This window comes from Apium graveolens, chromosome 2 (assembly GCF_009905375.1).
Source record: "Apium graveolens cultivar Ventura chromosome 2, ASM990537v1, whole genome shotgun sequence".
Classification (NCBI taxonomy): Eukaryota; Viridiplantae; Streptophyta; class Magnoliopsida; order Apiales; family Apiaceae; genus Apium; species Apium graveolens.
Window position 1 is genome coordinate 97025924 of NC_133648.1, and position 9343 is coordinate 97035266.

Consider the following 9343-nt stretch of genomic DNA (forward strand, 5'->3'; position numbering starts at 1 on the left):
CCCTCGATGAATCAGCAGTAGGAACTGTGCTGCTGCTGTCAATAGTGCGTGCTCTCTTGGGTGCCATTGATTCATGAATAAAAGCGTGTAAGAACTGATATTTGATGTTTGTGAGAGGGTTTAAGTGTAGGAAGTTTTGTGGGAGATATGTAGGATAGGTGTATGTATATATAGGGTGTGGATTAGATTAGGGTTTGGGAATTAAGGGATAAAATGATGGGGTAGTGGGAACAAATCGTGGGTTTATGGGCTAAAACTGTTTTTGTGTTTTTTTTTTCTGAACTGTAAAAAAAATTCTGGTACTCGACCCCTGCGCGGCCGCTCAGCATAGCTGCGCGGGCGCTCAGCTTGCTGCGCGACCGCTCAGCTTAGCTGCGCGGGCGCGCAGGGGGTCACTGGAATTTTTTTTTTCAGCCCCTGTTTTCTGATTTATTTGTGTTTTTGGATAGGTTATTAATTTCTAAGGGTTCCTGTAACAATAATTCATGGGTTGCCTCCCACGCAGCGCTTCTTTTTCGTCATTAGCTTGACGTTTCGTACCCTGCTCAAGTAGTCAACAAAATGGCGCTAACCACTTCTCGGTTTGCCATGTCCCCATAGTAGTGCTTCAACCGTTGACCGTTAACCTTGAATGCTTGGTCCTGATCATTCTCAAAAATTTCCACCGCTCCATGTGGAAACACAGTTTTGACAATAAAAGGTCCAGACCACCTTGATTTCAACTTCCCAGGAAAAAGTCGGAGCCGAGAGTTGAATAAGAGAACTTGTTGCCCTGGCACAAATAACTTTGGATGTAGCTTCCTATCGTGCCACCTCTTCACCTTTTCCTTATACATTTTGTTATTTTCGTACGCTTGAAGTCGAAATTCATCCAGTTCATTAAGCTGAAGCATTCTTTTCTTACCAGCTGCATCTAAATCCAGGTTCAACTTCTTCAATGCCCAGTAGGCCTTATGCTCAAGCTCCACAGGTAGATGACATCCCTTTCCGTACACCAACTGAAACGGTGACATCCCAAGTGGAGTTTTGTATGCTGTTCTGTAAGCCCAAACAGCTTCATCGAGCTTTAAAGACCAATCCTTCCTTGACGGATAAACAACCTTCTCTAGAATGCGCTTTATCTCTCTGTTAGACACTTCCGCTTGACCATTTGTTTGCGGATGATAGGCAGTAGCTACTCGATGATTCACATTATAACGCTGTATCATAGAAGTGAACTTACGGTTGCAAAAATGCGATCCTTCATCACTTATGATTACCCGAGGTGTTCCAAACCTTGTGAAAATTTGCTTATGAAGAAAATTTAGCACTGCCTTTGCATCATTTGTCGGTAAAGCTTTAACTTCGACCCATTTTGAGACATAATCGACTGCCAGCAAGATGTACTGATTATTGCAAGACGAGATAAAAGGCCCCATGAAATCGATTCCCCATACATCAAAGACCTCGACTTCAAGCATCACATTTAATGGCATTTCATCCTTCCTTGACAAATTTCCCACTCTTTGGCAACGATCACACCTTAAAATAAACTGATGAGCATCCTTGAACAAAGTAGGCCAGAAAAAACCTGCTTGCAGAATACAAGCTGCCGTCTTCTCACCGCCATAGTGTCCACCATAAACCGTGGAATGGCAGTCTCGTAATATCCCCCCCGTCTCACAGAACGGGATACATCTCCTGATGATCTGGTCAGCTCCCTGTCTAAACAAATATGGTTCATCCCACATATACCACTTCACCTCATGCAGAAACTTCTTCTTTTAAGCAGATGTCAAATTAGGAGGCATTATATTGCTGACGAGATAGTTTACAATATCTGCAAACCATGGTTCTTCCTCCTGAATTGCAAACAACTGCTCATCCGGAAAAGATTCATTGATTAACGTCCTATCTTGTGAAGTAGAATCGGGATTCTCCAACCTAGAGAGATGGTCAGCTACTTGATTCTCAGTACCTTTTCTATCTTTGATCTCTAACTCAAATTCCTGAAGTAAAAGCACCCAACGAATGAGTCTTGGCTTCGAATCCTTCTTAGAAACCAGATAGCGAATAGCTGCATGATCAGTGAATACTGTTACTTTCGTACCAAGCAGATAAGATCGAAATTTCTAAAAGCCAAAGACTATAGCCAAAAGCTCCTTCTCAGTAGTGGTGTAGTTCAATTGGGCACCATTTAAAGTCTTACTCGCATAGTAGACCACATGGAAGAGATTTTTCTTGCGCTGTCCCAGAACTGCACCTACCGCATAATCACTCGCATCACACGTCATCTCAAATGGTTCTGTCCAATCTGGTGCTGTAATGACTGGTGCCATGATCAAACTCTCCTTGAGAGTCTCGAATGCTGCCAAACATTCATCATCAAATTTGAACGGCACATCTTTCTCAAGCAAATTGCACAACGGCTTAGATATCTTTGAAAAGTCCTTGATGAATCGCCGATAAAAACCCGCATGACCAAGAAAACTACGGATTCCTTTCACAGAATTAGGTGGGGGAAGATTTTCAATGACTCCCACCTTGGCCTTGTCCACCTCCAGACCCTTGCTAGAGACCTTATGCCCAAGGATAATGCCTTCACGCACCATGAAATGACATTTCTCCCAATTAAGCACCAAATTAGTTTCCACGCATCTTTTGAGTACGGCGCGCAGATTATTCAAACATTCATCATATGAGTGTCCAAAGACGGAGAAGTCATCCATGAACACTTTGACATTATTTCCAATCATGTCAGAGAATATAGCCATCATACATCTCTGAAAGGTGGCCGGGGCGCCACATAACCCAAACGAAACTCTGCGAAAAGCAAACGTGCCAAATGGACAAGTGAAGGTAGTCTTTTCCTGATCCCCTGGTGCAATACAAATCTGATTATACCCGGAATAACCATCCAGAAGACAAAAATACTCATGACCCGCCAATCTGTCAAGCATCTGATCAATAAATGGAAGGGGGAAGTGATCCTTCCTTGTGGCTTTGTTCAATTTTCTATAATCCATGCATACTCTCCATCCTGTAACTGTTCGAGTAGGGATGAGCTCATTCTTTTCATTTACGACCACAGTGATACCTCCCTTCTTAGGTACACATTGTACGGGGCTCACCCATGAGCTGTCAGAAATAGGATAAATGATGCCTGCATCTAGCCATTTCAGAATTTCTTTCTTCACCACCTCCTTCATGATGGGATTCAGTCTTCGCTGCTGTTCCACAGTTGGCTTACTACCTTCCTCTAGCAGAATTTTATGCATACAATATGAAGGACTTATCCCCTTGATGTCTGCTATGGTCCATCCTATAGCCGATTTGAATTCTCTCAAAATCCTTAAGAGCTTGTCTTCCTCACTACCTGAAAGGTCAGATGAAATAATAACAGGTAACGTAGATGAATCACCTAAAAAAGCATACCTCAAGTGTTCAGGTAATGGCTTGAGCTCCAAGGTAGGTGCTTCCTCTATTGATGGTTTGAGCTTCCCTTCAGCGTTCTTGAGGTCAGAAGTACCAAGAGATTCAAATGGTATGTCCAGCTTCCGCTTCCAGGGAGAAGCGTTCAGATATTGTAATTGCTCGTTGCTATCTTCATCATCGCTGTCAAAATCCCCCACTAAGGCCTTTTCCAATGCATCAGACATTAGCATGTGATCGAGTTCCGAAGTAATCGCAGAATCAATCACATCCACTTTTAAGCACTCCTCATCTTCTGTAGGGAATTTCATTGACTTGAATACGTTGAAGGTCACATCCTGATCTTGGACCCGCATAGTAAGTTCACCTTTTTGCACATCTATCAAGGTACGGCCAGTAGCCAAGAAAGGCCTCCCCAAGATTATGGGAATCTTCTTATCTTCCTCAAAATCCAGAATAACAAAATTTGCTGGAAAGAAGAGCTTATCCACTTTGACGAGCACATCCTCAACTATGCCCCTTGGGTAAGTAATGGAACGGTCAGCCAATTGTAGTGACATGTACGTGGGTTTTGGATCAGGCAGATCCAGTTTTTTAAAGATCGACAACGGCATCAGATTAATGCTTGCTCCCAAATCACAAAGGCACTTGTCAAACGTCAGATTGCCAATTATGCAAGGAATGGTGAAGCTTCCTGGATCTTTCAGTTTTGGTGGTAACTTTTGTTGCAGAACAGCGCTGCATTCTTCCGTGAGAGCAACGGTTTCAAGGTCATCCAGTTTCACCTTCCTTGAAAGAATAGTCTTCATAAACTTCGCATAACTAGGCATTTGTTCCAGAGCCTCAGCGAAAGATATATTGATGTGAAGTTTCTTGAACACCTCCAGAAACTTCCCGAACTGTCTATCCAGCTTTTGTTGCTGTAATCTCTTAGGAAAAGGTGGTGGAGGATAGAGCTGTTTCTCCCCTGTATTAGCCTCAGGCAGAGTGTGTTCAACAGTAGTCTTCCTTGGTTCCGCCGCTTTCTCCTTTTGCTTAGATTCTTCACCTCTAATTTTAGCTTCTACTTCTTTTGCCTTTTCAGCATCAGCTACTTTTCCAGACCTTAAGGTAATAGCCTTGACTTGCTCTTTAGCTTCCTTCCTGCCTGGTGCTTCCGTGTCACTGGGAAGAGTGCCAGGTTGACGATTGAGCACTGCATTGGCTAATTGACCAATTTGATTTTCCAAGGTCTTGATAGAAACCGCCTGACTCTTGCACAACAGCTTAAGTTCCTCAAAATCAACACTAGTAGGTGCAGCTGCACTTCCCTATTGAGGATATGATTGCCTTGTAGCATACTGCTGTGGTTGCTGGAATCCAGGTGGGTTAAACTGTTTACTCACTCCTTGCTGATATGGTGGCTGAATAGCATTCTGATTATTCCCCCAGCTGAAATTTGGATGATTTCTGTTGTTAGGATGATAGGTTGCTGGCACAGGCTGCTGTTGTCGCTGATAATTATTCACATACTGAACAGATTCGTTTACAAGAGAACACTGATCCGTAGCATGAGAACCTGCACAAAGCTCACAAACCATAGCTATTTGATTAACTCCATACGTAGCCAGAGAATCAACCTTCATTGATAGCGCTTGGAGCTGGGCTGCAATAGCGGTGGCTGCATCAACTTCCAGAATACCTGCTACCTTGCCTGACGTCATCCTCTGAGTTGGGTTTTGATGCTCATTTGCAGCCATCGTCTCGATAAGATTATACGCCTCAGTATAGCTTTTAGCCCATAAGGCGCCTCCAGCTACTGCATCGAGCATGGGCCGAGATTGGGCCCCCAAACCATTATAGAAACCAGTGATCACCATCCAATCCGGTATTCCATGATGTGGACATTTTCTAAACATTTCCTTGTAGCGTTCCCAAGCCTCGCACATAGATTCTGTAGGTTGCTGCGCAAACTGAGTAAGAGCACTCCTCATAGCAGCAGTCTTTGCCATCGGATAAAACTTCACCAGAAACTTTTGCGCAAGATCTTGCCACGTAGTGATGGACCCAGCTGGTTCAGAATGTAACCAGTCTTTAGCCTTGTCCCTTAGTGAGAATGGGAAAAGCCTCAACTTGATAGCCTCATCAGTCACACCATTATACTTAAAAGTGCTGCAGATCTCGACAAAATTCCTTATGTGCATGTTGGGGTCTTCAGTTGCCGCTCCTCCGAAAGAAACAGAATTCTGCACCATCTGAATAGTGCCCGGCTTGATTTCAAAGGTGTTAGCTTGAATAGCCGGATGAAGGATGCTTGACTGAATGTCATCAATTTTAGGCCGAGAAAAATCCATAAGAGCTGGATCAGCTTGAACAATACGATCTCCCATGTTTACTGGTTCTTTCTGCTCAGTTCCTGAATCCGAATCCTCAAAATCTAACTTCTTCGGAATATCAAGAACTTCGTCTGTCTCCTCAGCTGTATCTAAAGTCCTCTTGCGAGCACGAGAACGAGTTTGCATAAACGCTTGCTAAAGTACCTGAAACACAACCGAAAAAAATAAGTAACTACTACGTCCTAATCACTGAGTCCTAATGACCAATGATGGTAAGTACATAAACTAAACAAATACGCCGAGTCCCCGGCAGCGGCGCCAAAAACTTGTTAGGGCGAAAACACGCGCTAATATTCACGCAAGTATACGCGTTCGCAAGTAATATAGAATACTTTCTAGTTCGTTCCCTCAGAGACTCAGACTAAATTATTGTCTAATTAAACTCACTCACCAATGTATGATTACTTCTCAATGTTAAGATAATAACACTTAAAATTGTTGATTAAATATTAACTATAATTAACTACTTAATTAACCACTTAACTAACACTTCAATTTATCAATAATAAAACACTCATGAGATCACAACTTCATTATTACTTCCTTCTATAGCCATTGTTATTACCTTTAGCATGTGACAGTGATGATATTAATCGAATAACACGAAACTGATAAAAGCCAACTTTCATTGTACTAATACCATTCTACTAAGCATCCACAATTAAGATAGAAGTCGAATAGTCATCAATTATGTTGAGTTCCTATATGTCTACAGAAATTGACAACACAACGATTTAAGCACAAGTTATTCTTTTTGATTACATAGGGCAAATAAAACTGTTAGAGTTACCCACTAATCATGCACAACGTACATGAACCTATGCTAGCATGGCAAGTTCTAAATCTCAAGATCCACTGTCGCTTCACAAGAGATTAACACCCTATCTTATATGTTCGCGACGCACATAAGACGAATACGCACAACCAATACTAGATATCAAGCAATCATCACACACTAAAGTATTAAACAATTAACTAAAGAATTCCATAATAAATCCGTTGCAACCCCATGATCACGATTAGCCCATAATAGAACTTATCGCCATCATGGGTTCATATGAAATCATGATAAACAAACACAAGAAAATAATAACTAAACTAATTATATTAAAATAGAGTACGTCACAAGAGTAAATAAGTCAAAGCAAGAAAACTAGCATCCAACGTTACAACGAAACAAGAATCACAAGAAAATATGCTTCCTCTTCGTTGCGGTGTGCTAAATCGGTCTTCTTCCTTATCTCCTTCGCTTCTTGCGTAAAACACAATCTTCTTTTTTCCAAAAATCCTGTGAAAACGTCTCAAATCTACTTATATAATAGTCCCATAAAACTCAGATTACATAGAAGTTGGAAGCCAAACAGAAGTAGAAGTCTAAAATAATTCAGCAAAATTCCCGACCCTGCGCGGCTGCTCAGCATAGCTGCGCGGGCGCGCAGGCCTCTACTGGAAAAAATCCAAGTTTGCTCCGTTTCTTCGCCGTAATCTGCCCGTTCCTTTCCTCTCACAATGGTGAACACATGCCAAGGCTTATTCTTGATGATTTCTCCCCCGAAATGCAACTAATACCCTGAAATGCATAAACACTAGAAAAATGCATCAAATACACAAAATACTTGATTTCAAGACACCAATTTAAGCCATTTTAAGACGTTCTAAGTGGTATAAAATGCCACTTATCAACATGGCAGAGGTTTTCAGGAAATGTATAAAGGAAGATGTATATGGGGATATATATATATATATATATATATATATATATATATATATATATATCAGAACTTAATGAAGTATGTCATAACTTCATTTCCTTTAATAATATTTTAAAGATTTAATCTATTCAAATCTTGTCTTGTAGTCTCATCTATGTGATGAACTGTTGAAAGCTCATTATACTTTGAACAATGGTAGTTCAAGTAGCTTTATAAATGATATAAGTGTAGTGAAGTATTTGGTAACTTCATCTTTTAAACTTATATCTAGTTAATAATTGTCTTATGAATGACAAAGATTTTCAGAAAAACGTTGAGACAAGGTCAGATATATGAGATCACCTTGCAACGATATTTTTTTATACAGTTATACACTGGAACTCTGTGTGTATTATGCATGGAAGAGGACTTCCAATATTTTGAAAAGTATATATGTATATATACTGAATATTTTGCGACTTCATCGCATTAAGATATCAAACTTGGTTCATTTCTTTTGACCAAGACTTTCATGAGTACTATGAAAAGGCTCATATTGTTAATCATTATACATATTATTTTGGTGGGCTTGCTGCTCACCCTTGCTTTCTTCTTTCATCACACAACAACAGATAGAAAAGATGAACATGACCAAGCTCCCGATTCGCAAGCGATTAGGAGACGTTCCGCAGTTTTCTAGAAGCATTGATGCCGCCGTAGCTGAGGTAGGAACTACCAATAGGCTAGGCTTTCAACTTTTGATGTACCAGATTTATGTATATTTATGAATTGTAATAATGGCAAAGAAATGTAAATTTATTCAGAAAACCTTTTAAGGTGTATGGACAGATAATTGTGGAATAAAATGACTTGTAGTTATTTTTGGATGTTCATCTCTGAGACTATAACGTGCGGTGTGTGTGTTTATTGTGGGGTCACAGTACAGAGTAGTTGAGTAATTATTAAGATTGGGTGTTATTAAGGGAAATGGAACTCGTGACAACCCGGATCCCCGACCCCGGATTTGGGGGTGTTACAGTAATGGTATCAGAGCTAAGCGTTATAAACCTCAGAGATGATGTGACGGTAAGATAATAAGTTCACTAAGATAATAAGAACTCTTGCCAAGTTCATCGTCGGGCTACCTAACGTAGCACTGGCAGTTAAAACCCTTACGGGAACCCTTATAAGTATCGTGATAGTAACATAGTTCGTTCTCGTATAGGGCAGCGGGGCACCGAACCTTGAGGTTCAGGAGCATCAGCATGAGGATGTTTTATTACAAGTTGGAGATCAAATTGTGAATCCGATGGAGTACCCTAATGAGGGACCGGATGAGGTTCAGATAGAGAATGTTGCGGTTGAGGATGTTATTCCGGAAAGGATTGTGGCTGAGGAGGATCTCATGGAGGATCCTGATGAGAATGAAGAGAGGACCGCTGAGGAACAGATGACCGTAGTCAGGGCGACTACCAGAGCAAGAATGGCCGCGAGGGTGGCACTAGAGGATGAAGAGTTACCAAGGGCACAAAGGTTAATGAGGGCAGAAGGAGTGGGGCCTTCCACGACCCCAATTATACCAGTATCAGACCCTCTTCCAGAGGCTCCTGTAGACATCCATGAGGTTCCACCAATTCCTGTTCCCTCCCCTGTACAGAGCCCAACACATACTGAGGAAATGCCACCTTTATCCCCTGCACCATTGTCACCTGATACCGTGCTTGGTTATCCATTTGGATCTCCTGGGTCTGCACCACCTGCACCCCATGGACTGCTAGATGCTACCACTCAGGCTTCTCTTATCACTGATTATCATATGACTTTGGGTGACCTGTCAGAGGCCCGGAATGTTAGGAGTGATCTGTT

The 9343-nt window shown here is 41.5% G+C and overlaps 1 non-coding gene across 1 annotated transcript; it reads left to right on the top strand.

Moving 5' to 3' along the window:
* Positions 1 to 5280: 5280 nt before the first annotated feature.
* On the top strand, positions 5281 to 5387 carry LOC141709403 (small nucleolar RNA R71). Its single transcript, XR_012569981.1, has one exon. It is a non-coding gene; the product is annotated as a small nucleolar RNA R71 (small nucleolar RNA).
* The last annotated feature ends 3956 nt before the right edge of the window (positions 5388 to 9343 follow it).